The sequence below is a fragment of the Amia ocellicauda genome, chromosome 12, assembly GCF_036373705.1.
Source record: "Amia ocellicauda isolate fAmiCal2 chromosome 12, fAmiCal2.hap1, whole genome shotgun sequence".
NCBI lineage: Eukaryota > Metazoa > Chordata > Actinopteri > Amiiformes > Amiidae > Amia > Amia ocellicauda.
This window is the reverse complement of record NC_089861.1, coordinates 8,239,143-8,253,054: the sequence shown is the minus strand read 5'-3', so window position 1 is coordinate 8,253,054 and position 13,912 is coordinate 8,239,143.

Genomic DNA, 13,912 nt, shown 5'->3' with positions numbered 1-13,912 from the left:
TCATCTATATTGAAATTAAATATGTAGAGTATTAAATGTAGTGTGTGGGTTGCCTACTCTTTGTGAAGGCTTCAATTTCAGGACCCTAAATTATCATTTTAAAATGTATTTATACTTCCAGACCATTTCAATATGTTCATTTTAAGAAAAAAGGCCTCTGACCGCTACGAGGCAGGGAGGAGGCAGAGACGGAGTCCACAGGGTTGGGAATGAAGAAAGGAAATTCCCTCATGGGGAGTCTTCCAACTAGTAATGCTAGTGTTACTAGTTAAAAATAAATAAATAAATAAAGCACTACGATGGAGCAGAAAAGACACAGGAGGGTTCGTGTAGGAGGAGCTTTTCTCAGTGGATCACGCAAGGACAGGGGAGAGACTGGATGAAGTAGGATCTGTGTGGGCATTACTGTAAAACAAGAAGGAGAGGTTAAATAAAGGGAAGCACACGTGCCATGGGTGATGCTCATGATCAAGCTCATTGTGTGTTTCATCAGCTGTATAGCTCCAGCCAGATCTAAGGATCCCGATCGCAATCACACAACCCACAAGCCCCTGAGCCCACAAGGCCATTTATTACATTTGAGCATATGAACAAAACACATATAAAAAGTAGCCTTTGATAAACAGGTATTTCTGTATCATGACATCAAAATGCCATAAGACAAAATGCTAATCACAAATGATTGCCCCTGCCCTCCCCCCCCGTGGAAAGCAAAAGAAGTTCGTCTGATTTTCAGGAAGTGGGCAGGACATCTGAGTGAGCAGCAGCAGCCGCAGCTGGAGAGTTTGAAAAGGAGCGGCAAATGTGGGAAGCATGCCCGAAACTTTTACAACACACAAAGTATGGAATAGTGATGTTTCCCATTACTTTTCTTTCCTTTAAACGTAAAGACCCCAAATTAAACATTCAACATTAGTTTCAGATGTGTAAAGTACATCTACATCAAAGTAAATCCTAACAGATTTAATCAATGTTCTGGATGAGGAGTGGTGTGCAGCTGAAAGACTAGTTTAACTAATTAACAGTTGTTTTTTTTCATTTATGAAACACGTGACTTAGGTAATTGCAATTCTGAGCCCCAAACAATACATTTATAATATGTATTAATGTCTCTAAAGCAATTATTATTTTTTGTATAATTATTACATTGATTATTAGAATTGAAAAGCTAGTTAACTATATTTTATAATGTTTGGGGCAGTAAGTAAAATATCAATGCATCAACGCTACTGATGTTTAACTTATTTTATAAAAAAAACATGCTTTTGAACTTGATGAATCATACTTTATCCTCTGTTAGATCTGTTTGACTCTCTGATGTGTTGATTTCTGCATTTATTTTCCCCAGTTAAAATTCTGAGAAGGTACTGTGATTTGGTCTTCCTGATGTGAAATAAAGATAAATAATAAACTCTCATTACTGCTCTCATCGAAACATTGCATTCATTAGTCCAATTGATTATTTGGTTATTTACTACATATGTTATGCTATATATGTTATCCAATATATGTGTGTGTGTGTGTGTGTGTGTGTGTGTGTGTGTGTGTGTGTGTGTGTGTGTGTGTGTGTGTGTGTTGTTTCTGACTTTTTTGCAAGACAGGGTTCCCACTCTTATTAGGAAATAATTTTCCAGGGCTTTTCACAGACATTTTCCATGACTCGTTTTTGGATATACAGTACTCGCTTGCTATGCCGCCCACCATCTACCACCGGCATAGAAAACCATTGTTTTTATTCCCCCAACTATATTCCCTTGGTTGTTGACTGGCAGTATAATGAGGACTGAATGACTGACTGACTTGACACCCACACACAGACTTGTAAAATAAAATAACTGAAACAATTTCACAATTATGATTTGATCACTGCCTTTTACTGAAATATCAGAACTACAGTATAGGCCTACCCACCAGTAGAGGTAAACTTGTTCTGAGGTGAGGACCCACCTCATTCACTAAGGCATTAAGAGGTCCACTGAGGTTTTCTGAAAAATGTATAAAATAAAACTTAAATCCTCTAATTTTGGCTAAGGTATCTTTTGTAAATTAAACTGAAACAAACTAAATATATATGTTTTTTAACCATTACAATTACCACCTATTAATTCAAACATTCACCAAGAATTTCTCAAAAGCTGGCACCTGCAACTGCATTATTTGTTTGCTACACTAACTACATAATATTGTTTCCTTGTATAATCAGTCAATTTTCTAAAGTTTTAGATTTGCTAGACAATGGAACAAGTAGATTGAAAATTGACGTATTTAAACAAAGAGTCATAATTAAACTAAAAAATAATAAAGATTGTTGTCAGCAAAATCCTTCAACTACAATATATAAACAAAAATCTTTTCAGCAATGATTGTTATTAGTAGAATAATATTTTGAGCCATAAGATGTATGAAGCATGAAAGTAGTACGTATTTTATTTCATTTCAATCATTTGTGATTAGCATTTTGTCTTATGGCATTTTGATGTCATGATACAGAAATACCTGTGGCGCTTCAATAAATCAATTTATCAAAGGCTACTTTTTATATGTGTTTTGTTCATATGCTCAAATGTAATAAATGGCCTTGTGGGCTCAGGGGCTTGTGGGTTGTGTGATTGTGATCGGGATCCTTAGATCTGGCTGGAGCTATACAGCTGATGAAACACACAATGAGCTTGATCATGAGCATCACCCATGGCACGTGTGCTTCCCTTTATTTAACCTCTCCTTCTTGTTTTACAGTAATGCCCACACAGATCCTACTTCATCCAGTCTCTCCCCTGTCCTTGCGTGATCCACTGAGATCTCGATTGCCTCCACTGTTTTTTTGGTGTTGGATGCTGACATCCTGTTGCCTGGGTCGAACCAATACTAAGGGGTAGGCGGGTGGGGGTAATGTGATTATTTAGAAAAGTGAGTCTGCACCTGATCTGAATACATCTCGCATATGTACATTTTGAAACGTTTTATGCATAATAGTGAGTGAAGGGGGAGGTGCACAATATATAATTTGCCTTAGCAAATGCTCTAGCCAAGTTGTGTCAACTACTGTACACACCCCGCCCCTTTAGCTGGCTATCTGACATTAGCTGGCAAGCAAGGGAGCAAAATCGGTAGGTATAATTAAACAACTGAACAACAGATTGAAGAAAGCTTGCTAACATTAGTCAACTTATTCTGAAGTAGTGTCTAATTCATCTGTGACAAATATTTGTATTTACATAGTCGCTTACAGCTCTCATTTCACATTTCTGCCTGAGTTAGGAAAGAAAATCAAAACTCGAGCACGACACTAGGAGAAAGAAACAGTGGGGTGTGATCGTGTGGGTGAAATGTTGGGACTGACACCACAGCCCACCATTCACAACAGCTCTCTGGGTGGAGCGTTTCAAAAAATAATTGAACTGCTGTTTAACTTTTAGCTTGTCATTGAACGTACCCCATACTTGAAGGACTTTAATATTGCCATGTGCAGCGCTTTTCAATTTGCTTACATAGGAGATGAAAGGAAACACCAGCTAAATATATTTTTGTATCCTAACTGAAGACAGAGAAGTATTACAGGTGTAGTCTGTAAAGGTGTGTTTTGAGAAGATATCGAAAGGTGCCCAAGGACTAGGTGTTCCTGACCTGTATTTCCACTCCTAATTAGCACATTTTCCCCTATTTGTTTGGTTATGAATTTATTTTGTAACATTGCTTTCAGTTTGCAGTTTTTAAATTGAAATTATCCCTCTCACCTCTCCTATGTATGTGCTTTATCATGTTGTTTTCACTTTGCACTTTTTAATTGGCATTTTCCCTCTCCTGTCCCTGTGCAGTACAAAGTGAGTTTAAATTCCTTATGTGATAATTGACTTCAGTTTAGTGGAAAAAAAAATGTCTCTGCATCACCAGGGAGCAGTGCTTACACTCCAAACAGAGCAGGCAAGAGGACACACACAGCTGCCAGGAGAGAAGATGGAGTCTTTTAAAAATTACTAAGTACCCAACCCTCTGGCCACACAATAAGGTTGAGAAAATGTAAATGTTCTTACATTTATGTATGGTGTGGCAATTAATTGAGACAGAGGGCATGTAAACGTTAGACTTCACCTACATCTAAACTTCAATCAGTTAACTGAAATATTTAGTTTTTAATTGACTCAATCAGAGTTAAACACAATCTATAGTTTATTGAAAATATATATGAAACCTAATGAATCCCTGAACAGTGTTACTTCCAATAAAGGGTAAGAATACTTTTGACTACAATTGCTAAAATATTATAATTGAAAGCTATACATCCACAAGGTATTCATGAAAATAAACCATGTTGTATTGGAAATATTGAATGTATATTGTATCTTTGGCTGTTATTCGTATTATCCTTATATTGGGCTTCACTGTGTTACTACATTATGCTGTTTTCTGTATGTGCAAGTATATATTCAAGCTAAACATCCACAAGGGATATGTTAAATGGTGGATAATGGTAGTAAAGGCAGTCTGTTTCTGAATTTTATGATCTAGACCTATCACTTATAGCAAATTGTTTTTTCATGAATATACGTGTGTATTTTAAATTTTGCTTAAGGGCTGTCCTTTCAGAGATTTAAAGCTAATAAAATGGTTCTATAAATCACAGCTTTATTGCACTGACACTCTCTATGTACTGGTTCTCACAAGAGAGTATGACGCAGCCCTCATCGAGATACAAGTTAATTCTAATATATGGTATATGAAAGTAATATTAGCAAACCAGTATCATGGTGTAAAGTTATATAACTACTACTAGTACGTATACTACTACCAATAATAATAGTAACAATAATATAATAGCATAGTGCAAACACCTCTACATTTGAAGGGGAATACCTTCTCCCTTTCTAATTCAGTATTGACACAGGCTAGGGCATGGATTGCTCCCAAGCTTCTAACTGCCTGCTAACAACAAAATATAACTGATTTCTTAATGGTAGGTTACCTTTGGGTAGAAGGAAAAATCCTTTTGTTAAAAAAAGTTCATTAAAGATTTGTGATAGCTTGGGTTGGGAAACATCTGTGGCATGTTACAGGGGTTATGCTTAGAATCAACAAGTGAAGGTCCCATCAGAGATTTTCTGGGGTTGGAGTCGGGTTCGGATAGATGCTTGGCTCTCTGTAGCCTGCAGTTTGTCACAAATATATGGACTTGCTATGGACTTCCAACATCTACCCTGAACCAAAGTGGGCCAAAGGTGGAGAAAGATTGGATGCTTTGATGTGACAGAAAACAATTATAGGTAGTCAGCTGGAGTAACAAAGCAGTTTTTTACATTTTAGCAATTAAAAAACAAAACTGTCTCTAAAATCTGAAATTTCAAAGATAAATTCAGTGTTCTTTCCTGATATGACATTCAAATGTATCACTAACAGTGGCCTAACAATTTACTCTCAATGTCTCAAATAGGTTTCTGTTTTGTGTTTTCAATTTCTATGCTAATCAGATTTGATATGATCATCAGCAGAGTCCCAGTGTGACACCGTATACTTTGGAGAAGTTTACAGCTGTCATCATGTAATTCTTCGGGGAGCGACTTGGCAAGATCAGAAGAATTATTATATTTAGCCACTTTAGTCTCTGGTAAGTACTGAACTTCTTTCTTCTGTGTTATCTCAACTGATTCGCTTACTAAGTGATACATGCTAGGAAAATCACATGCAATTATTTTTTATGAAACATGAAACAATGCTGAAAAAATATGTTTATTACTAGTATTTGAGATCTCCCATATTATAATTTTATTGTGGGTTTTGATGACTGCAATTTTAAAGCATGTGCTGCACTTTACAGTCATTTAAACTGCTGCTGTGTTCACATTAGGAAGAGACTTTGGGAACAGTGGCTCTGCTTGTCCACCAGTTTAACTGTTACAGGATAGTCATTGGTATTTTTACTCCCATTGCATAGCAGATTGCACCATTCAAAGTTTCCTTATGACTAGCTCTTGTATACAACATATAATCAACACCAGGTGCTGTATATTTCAATTGTGTTATCTCATTTTCAGTTGATTTGCATAGACACACAGTTTTAAAATGATATATAAATGTGTGTAAATGTACATTGATTTAGTGTTGAGGACTAAAGTCTAAGCTACCCAAATTACACTTCAGAGTTTGTTTAAAATAGAGCATTACTTTGTGTTTAAAGTTTTAAATTGAGTGTTGACCATTAATGATTTCCCATGAAAAAGAAGTGAGTTGTATCTGTATCATATTTTACTGCATAGTGCAGTGTTGGAAGATTGGTATTATTAATTTTAAATACTGTATCCAGCCTGGATGCACTCACTGACTGTACTGTATCTGCTGAGACTGGGACACAGAAGCTCAATGATCCATTCAATAAATAAATACTGTTATGTATTCCTTAAGGATGTTGCAATTGTGTACTATTCAATGTTGATGTTTATTATTAGTATTTACTTGAAATCTATGGAAACATGTGGAAAACTTTGACCTGATTACTATGCATAAGACTACTAACGACCAGCTGCATAAAACTCCTTAAATCTTGCATAACCTCTAACCTCATAACCTGGATTAAAACACAAAACAAACAAACAAACAAATACAAATGCTTTTTGCTTAGGTAGTGTATCCACTTCAGTATGACTTCAGGATAACTAAAGGTAGAGGTCATGGCTCAAGATGGCACTATAAATATGAGATCTTAATGTTGGGTGCTGGCTACTGTATTCCAGCACCACCTATTTCCCCCCAGCAGGTTGCAGGATATCTTTGATCATAGTCATCTACAGAAAATGTGGTGTTTAAATTCAAAACTCACCACAAACTACACAAATATTTGATATTTAAGAAAATCAGTTGTATTTACTAAGGAATACCATAATAGTTTTCCATATAATTATTGTCTCTGTTCTGAATCCTGTCCCACATTAAAGTTTTTAATACATGTATAATATCCAGTGACTTACGAGTTTCAGCTGTGTAGCAGCATCTCAGTCCAGGTTACACAAGGACCTCCCTTATCTCTTTGACACCAGATAAACATTATATTCTGTACTTATTTTAGCTTATATGCACCAAGATATATACATACAGCACCTCAGTTACTAAAGGGTTAATTAAGGGAAAGGATGGTGCTGTGACAAGGAGCACAGAGGGAAGGAAGGGGGTGGTCCTCAAGCAGGAAAATAAGGTCTGTTGTAACAATAAGACGAACAATAATTTGTTCTCTTCCACTTTTATAGTGTGGTGATTTGAGGATAAACTGATGCATGGGTTTACATGTGACAATGAGCATCGGCTTTCTGTGTTTGTATTACTTTTCTGGAGTTGTTTGATGGACCCTTGATTTCTTGTTTGCTTGTTTTCTGGTGTTTATTTTCTTGAATTTTTCATACAAACATGCATAATCATTATTTCACAAGTTGAAACCACTGTAGGTAATCCCCACTATTGAGAGGGATAATTTAAAACAAATGTAAATGTGATTTAAAATAAATACATGAAAACAATCTGACTGTGAAAGATGTTTCTGACAGGTTCATGTAATTATGCAACATGTAAAATGTGTGAATGTTGTTTCTTAACACAGGACTATACACTCACCTAAAGGATTATTAGGAACACCATACTAATACTGTGTTTGACCCCCTTTCGCCTTCAGAACTGCCTTAATTCTACGTGGCATTGATTCAACAAGGTGCTGAAAGCATTCTTTAGAAATGTTGGCCCATATTGATAGGATAGCATCTTGCAGTTGATGGAGATTTGTGGGATGCACATCCAGGGCACGAAGCTCCCGTTCCACCACATCCCAAAGATGCTCTATTGGGTTGAGATCTGGTGACTGTGGGGGCCAGTTTAGTACAGTGAACTCATTGTCATGTTCAAGAAACCAATTTGAAATGATTCGACCTTTGTGACATGGTGCATTATCCTGCTGGAAGTAGCCATCAGAGGATGGGTACATGGTGGTCATAAAGGGATGGACATGATCAGAAACAATGCTCAGGTAGGCCGTGGCATTTAAACGATGCCCAATTGGCACTAAGGGGCCTAAAGTGTGCCAAGAAAACATCCCCCACACCATTACACCACCACCACCAGCCTGCACAGTGGTAACAAGGCATGATGGATCCATGTTCTCATTCTGTTTATGCTAAATTCTGACTCTACCATCTGAATGTCTCAACAGAAATCGAGACTCATCAGACCAGGCAACATTTTTCCAGTCTTCAACTGTCCAATTTTGGTGAGCTTGTGCAAATTGTAGCCTCTTTTTCCTATTTGTAGTGGAGATGAGTGGTACCCGGTGGGGTCTTCTGCTGTTGTAGCCCATCCGCCTCAAGGTTGTACGTGTTGTGGCTTCACAAATGCTTTGCTGCATACCTCGGTTGTAACGAGTGGTTATTTCAGTCAAAGTTGCTCTTCTATCAGCTTGAATCAGTCGGCCCATTCTCCTCTGACCTCTAGCATCAACAAGGCATTTTCGCCCACAGGACTGCCGCATACTGGATGTTTTTCCCTTTTCACACCATTCTTTGTAAACCCTAGAAATGGTTGTGCGTGAAAATCCCAGTAACTGAGCAGATTGTGAAATACTCAGACTGGCCCGTCTGGCACCAACAACCATGCCACGCTCAAAATTGCTTAAATCACCTTTCTTTCCCATTCAGACATTCAGTTTGGAGTTCAGGAGATTGTCTTGACCAGGACCACACCCCTAAATGCATTGAAGCAACTGCCATGTGATTGGTTGGTTAGATAATTGCATTAATGAGAAATTGAACAGGTGTTCCTAATAATCCTTTAGGTGAGTGTATATTGTATACATTTGTACTTGTTTTTGGTGTAATGAAGAAAAACATAACATCTATTTCAGTGATGTGCTCTTAAGAAGAAGTTTAAATTATGTATTTTCTACAAGTATGACATTGTTGCTTTTATGCTTCAAATGAACTAATTATACACAAATTAGGTGAAGGAAACCAAAAGTTTGATAATAATCAGCATTAACTGTATTGTATGATGAGTAATTATTGAACAAAAGCAGTAATGTATATATTTCAAACGTGAAAGCTACTATGTCAATATGCAAACAAAAGTATAGTGTAATTTAATTTAACAGTAAAAACAGGATTTAAGGCAGGGTTATAGTTTCTTCTGAAATATGGCAGGTATCCAAAGAGCCATAAAAGACAGCAGTACTGAATCTATTTAACAAGCCGAATCAAATTAATGATTTGGGGTTTGCTGTCTAGGTATGAATGATTTTATGCTATCCAGGGCTACATTAACCATCTATTAAAGATGGATTGGATTAACAAGTAGAAAGTCAGACTGTTCTTTTAAAATATAGCAGGATGTCGTCAGCCAGTCTCACATGAAGTTCTATTTAAAATTTCCCATGTGGATTGTGGTCAACGGATCCTGTTTCCAAGATTGCCGAGCTCATGTGCCATATTTGCATCATCTGAATTAAGTGGAGATTTGTGTAGATTCTTGGGATTCGTTCAGTACTAGTTTATTATTATCAGGAAGAATGCCATATTTCAAAAATAGAAATCTATAAGAACAAAAAGATCAACCATAGATGAATGTTTTCCTTTTAAAAATAACACAATATTGTACAACCTCAAAAAGGAATATTGCCAACTTTTTTAACACATAAGTTAGATTTAAACTGCATTATACTACTCAAATGTTGATTCTGTCTACAGGCAACAGTGAAGCATGATGGAGGTTCCTTGCAAGTTTGAGGCTGCATTTCTGCAAATGGAGTTGGGGATTTGGTCAGAATGAATGGTCTCCTCAATGCTGAGAAGTACAGGCAGATACTTATCCATCATGCAATACCATCAGCGAGGCATCTGTTCGGCCCCAAATTTATTCTGCAGCATGACAATAACCCCAAACATACCGTGAATGTTATTAAGAACTAAGTGTTGGTATGGCCCTCACAGAGCTCTGATTTCAACATCACCGAGTCTGTCTGGGATTACATGAAGAGAGAAAAGCAACCGAGGCTGCCTAAATCCACAGAAGAACTGCGGTCAGTTCTCCAAGATGTTTGGGCCAACCTACCTGCCAAGTTCCTTCAAAAACTGTGTGCAAGTGTACCTAGAAGAATTGATGCAGTTTAGAAGGGTGGTCACACCAAATATTGATTTGATGTAGATTTTTCGTCTGTTCACTAACTTTGCATTTTGTTAATTGATAAATACTGTATAATCTATTAACATGTCTATTTTTGAAAGCATTCCTACTTTACAGCATTTTTTCACACCTGCCTAAAACTTTTGCACAGCACTGTATATATATATTATAGACAGTGACGGAAGTGACAGAACAAACGAGGCAAAAATGAAATGCCTTACTCTCCTGGAGCCTACGTACACTTAAACTGTTCTCTGTCTAAATAGAAGCACTAATATAAAACAGACAGATCTGGTAACCAATCTAAATTGCAGTTCCCAAGATGGTTCAAGTCCAAAACCAACGTTTGTTTTCAGTTTTTCTGTTTGTTTGTTTCTTTCTCACTCTTCAACTCCTCAAACTCCCCCACATAATGATATGACAGCTCCCTCCCGTCATGCAGGAGACGTGCCAATCATGGGAAGCCCCATCACCGATTCATCACTCTAGGCTTCTGAGGTATGTAGTGCTGCTATACCACCTTTCCAGATCAATTCAATCATGTAAGCAAATGTAAGTAAAACTAACCAAATAATGGCAGATGTCAAACCCAGCCTGTATGCTCCTTCAGTATTTAAAGATGTGTTGTGTCAATTTCCTGGATAGCAGAAAAACTACAAAATCACTGGATTTGTCTGCCCCATGGCAGCTTGAGTAATCATCAGCTCAAATGAGTGTTCAGGCTTCTTATTCCATATTCTCATTCCTTGATAGTAATTATAGTTTCTATAGACAACATAAGGCTGGCTGTAGTATTATTTGAAACGTGACTCACACTTTGCCTCAATGCAACCAGCTGTTTCAGTCCTGTACCAACCTTCACAGTGTGCAGTGTGCTGCATTTGATTGCTATGGAATCCTTAATAGTTGTGCATACTTTGATTCTCCTCACATTGCTTGGATCTAAAAAATAAGGAAAAAGTGTAATAAAGTTTGTTACACAGTACATCTTATGTTTTCTATAATTTGTAAATGTTATTTATGTAAAATTATGTTTACCAATTGATTAATATAGCTTATATTAGCAGTGAATTATGCAGCATTAGTTATGTAGGGGTTATTTTAGTCTTTTAAAGGTGTTTTATGACTGTTACTGGATGTGACCGGATACGAATGTCATGAGTTTCAAAATTCTCAAAATTCAAACGTGACCCCACTGCATATAGGTGTTGAACTATGATGAGAACAATGACAGGGATGAATAAACTTATATTTTGTTGGTGACTGAATTATGATAATTGTAATAGTTTCAGGATAAGATTCACATTACAGTTATACTTGGTCTAACACTTGTGGCTCTTTCCACACTGATTACACACCAATCTTAAGGATGACATGATAATATTATTTAGTAGCAGTAAATAAAACAATATATTTTTGTCTGTCCATGTAATCAAAACCCCATGCCTGTGTTGTTGCAAATGCAGTGTTACATGCACTATATTGTTAAGAATCAATGGTATACTATAATCCATTCCAGGGTATAAAAAAACAATAATCTCAGTCAAATGTGGTTAATATTCTTAGTAGTAATACTAGTACTATAATTAAAATATATAATGTGTGAGAAATAGCACCTGGGGGCTTTAAAAAAAATGGGTGACAGGGTGAAAAACTACACTTCCACTTAGCACTGCCTGAATAGGAAGGGTGGGCCCTTCTGGCTTTATAAGGCAGACCAGAAGACAAAGGAAGGTGGGTTGTGTTTGGTGAGTGGAGGGAGCATGCCACGTGTATGGTATGCTTTTGTTTTGATTTGTTGTGAGTTTTTTTTTTTTTTGTTTTAGCAGTGGTCATGTAAAATAACGGAAACAAAGTCAAATAAGATGAAAGGAAGTACCCCTGCAACCCATGCCAATTATTGAGGTGCCATTTGAGAGGATTGCTATGGACCTCGTAGGCCCCTTGCCTCGATCTGCCAGAGGGCATGAGTATATATTAGTGATTGTAGACTATGCTACCCGGTACCCAGAAGCAAAAAGATGGCCAGTAAACCAATTATCAAGGAATTGATCCAGGTGTTTTCACGGGTGGGTATACCTAAAGAGGTCATAACTGACCAGGGAACCCCCTTTGTGAGTCGAATGATGAAGGAACTGTGTATAACACTCAGAATTAAGGCTATTAAGACCTCAGTGTATCACCCGCAGACAGACGGGTTAGTCGAACATTTTAATAAAACCTTAAAATCTATGCTCCGCAAGGTGATCAGAAAGGATGGGAAGGACTGGGACCTCCTGCTCCCTTATTTGATGTTTGCAGTGAGGGAAGTTCCTCAATCCTCTAATGGATTTTCACCTTTTGAGTTCTTGTATGGGAGGCAACCCAGGGGCATACTAGATATGACTAAAGAACTTTGGGGAAAGTCAGAAATCCTCTGGAAAGAATGTAGTGGAGTACATCATGCAAATGCAGGATAGGATCCAGAGTGATACCCATAGTCCGCAAACATTTGGAGCAAGCACAGGCCAGGCAAGCAATTCAGTATAACAAAACTGTCAAGCAATGAACCTTTAAGTCAGGGGATAGAGTCTTGGTCTTGGTTCCGACTCCTGCGAGCAAGCTATTCAATCAATGGCAAGGCCCATACGAGATAACTGAATCGGTCGGGGAGGTCAATTACAAAGTTAATCAGCCCGGTCGCAGAAAATCCGAACAAATCTATCACATAAACTTGTTGAAACCATGGGTAGAAAGAGAGGCATTATTAGTGGCTACTCTGCAGGCACAGGCGGTTGGGGAGAAGGGGGACCATATACCAGTAATAGTCGGGCCGGAGTTGTCTGAACAACAGATACAGGATCTGCGGGACTTGGTGGATGCCAATAATGATGTATTCTCCACCCTACCAGGGAGGACAGCACTTGTAGAGCATGAAATAGTGACACCGCCTGGAGTGAGGGTAAGAGTGCGCCCCTATCAGATTCTGGAAGCCAAACGCTCTGATGTGATTAAAGAATTAGATGCTATGGTCAAGTTAGATGTGATTGAGGAGTGCACTAGTCCCTGGAATAACCCTGTAGTAATGGTACCCAATCCAAACAGAAGATGGCGGGTCTGTAACGACTTCCGCCAATTAAACAATGCCTCGAAGTTTGATTCCTACCCAATGCTTTGGGTAGATGAGTTAATAGAGCGCTTAGGTCTGGCTAACTACCTCACCACCCTCGATTTGACCACAGGATACTGGCAGATTCCTCTAACGCCAGAATCAAAGGAAAAAAATGCTTTTTCCACACCCAAAGGGCTGTTTCAGTATAAGGTTATGCCATTTGGTCTGCATGGGGCTCTGGCGACTTATGGATCAGATATTAAGACCACATGCAGAATATGCTTCAGCCTACCTTGATGACATCATTATATTCTCTGAGAACTGGGAAGACCACTTAGAAAAGGTACAAGCTGTGTTGCACAGCCTCAGAGAAGCCCATCTAACTGCTGATCCTGAAAAGTGTTTTGTGGGGCTAAAAGAGGCCAAATATTTGGGTTTTGTAGTGGGGGAAGGGGTAATGTGGAACCCCAAATTGGCAAAGTGGAAGCTATAATAGGCTGGCCCATACCACAGGACAAGAAACAGCTGCGAGCCTTTATAGGGTTGGCGGGTTACTACTGCCGATTCGTCCCAGATTTTTCTTCTATAGCAGCACCTCTCACAGATTTAATTAAAAAGTGTGCTCCGAACAAGGTGAAATGGACTGATGGTGCCAATGAGGCATTTGATTGGATTAAA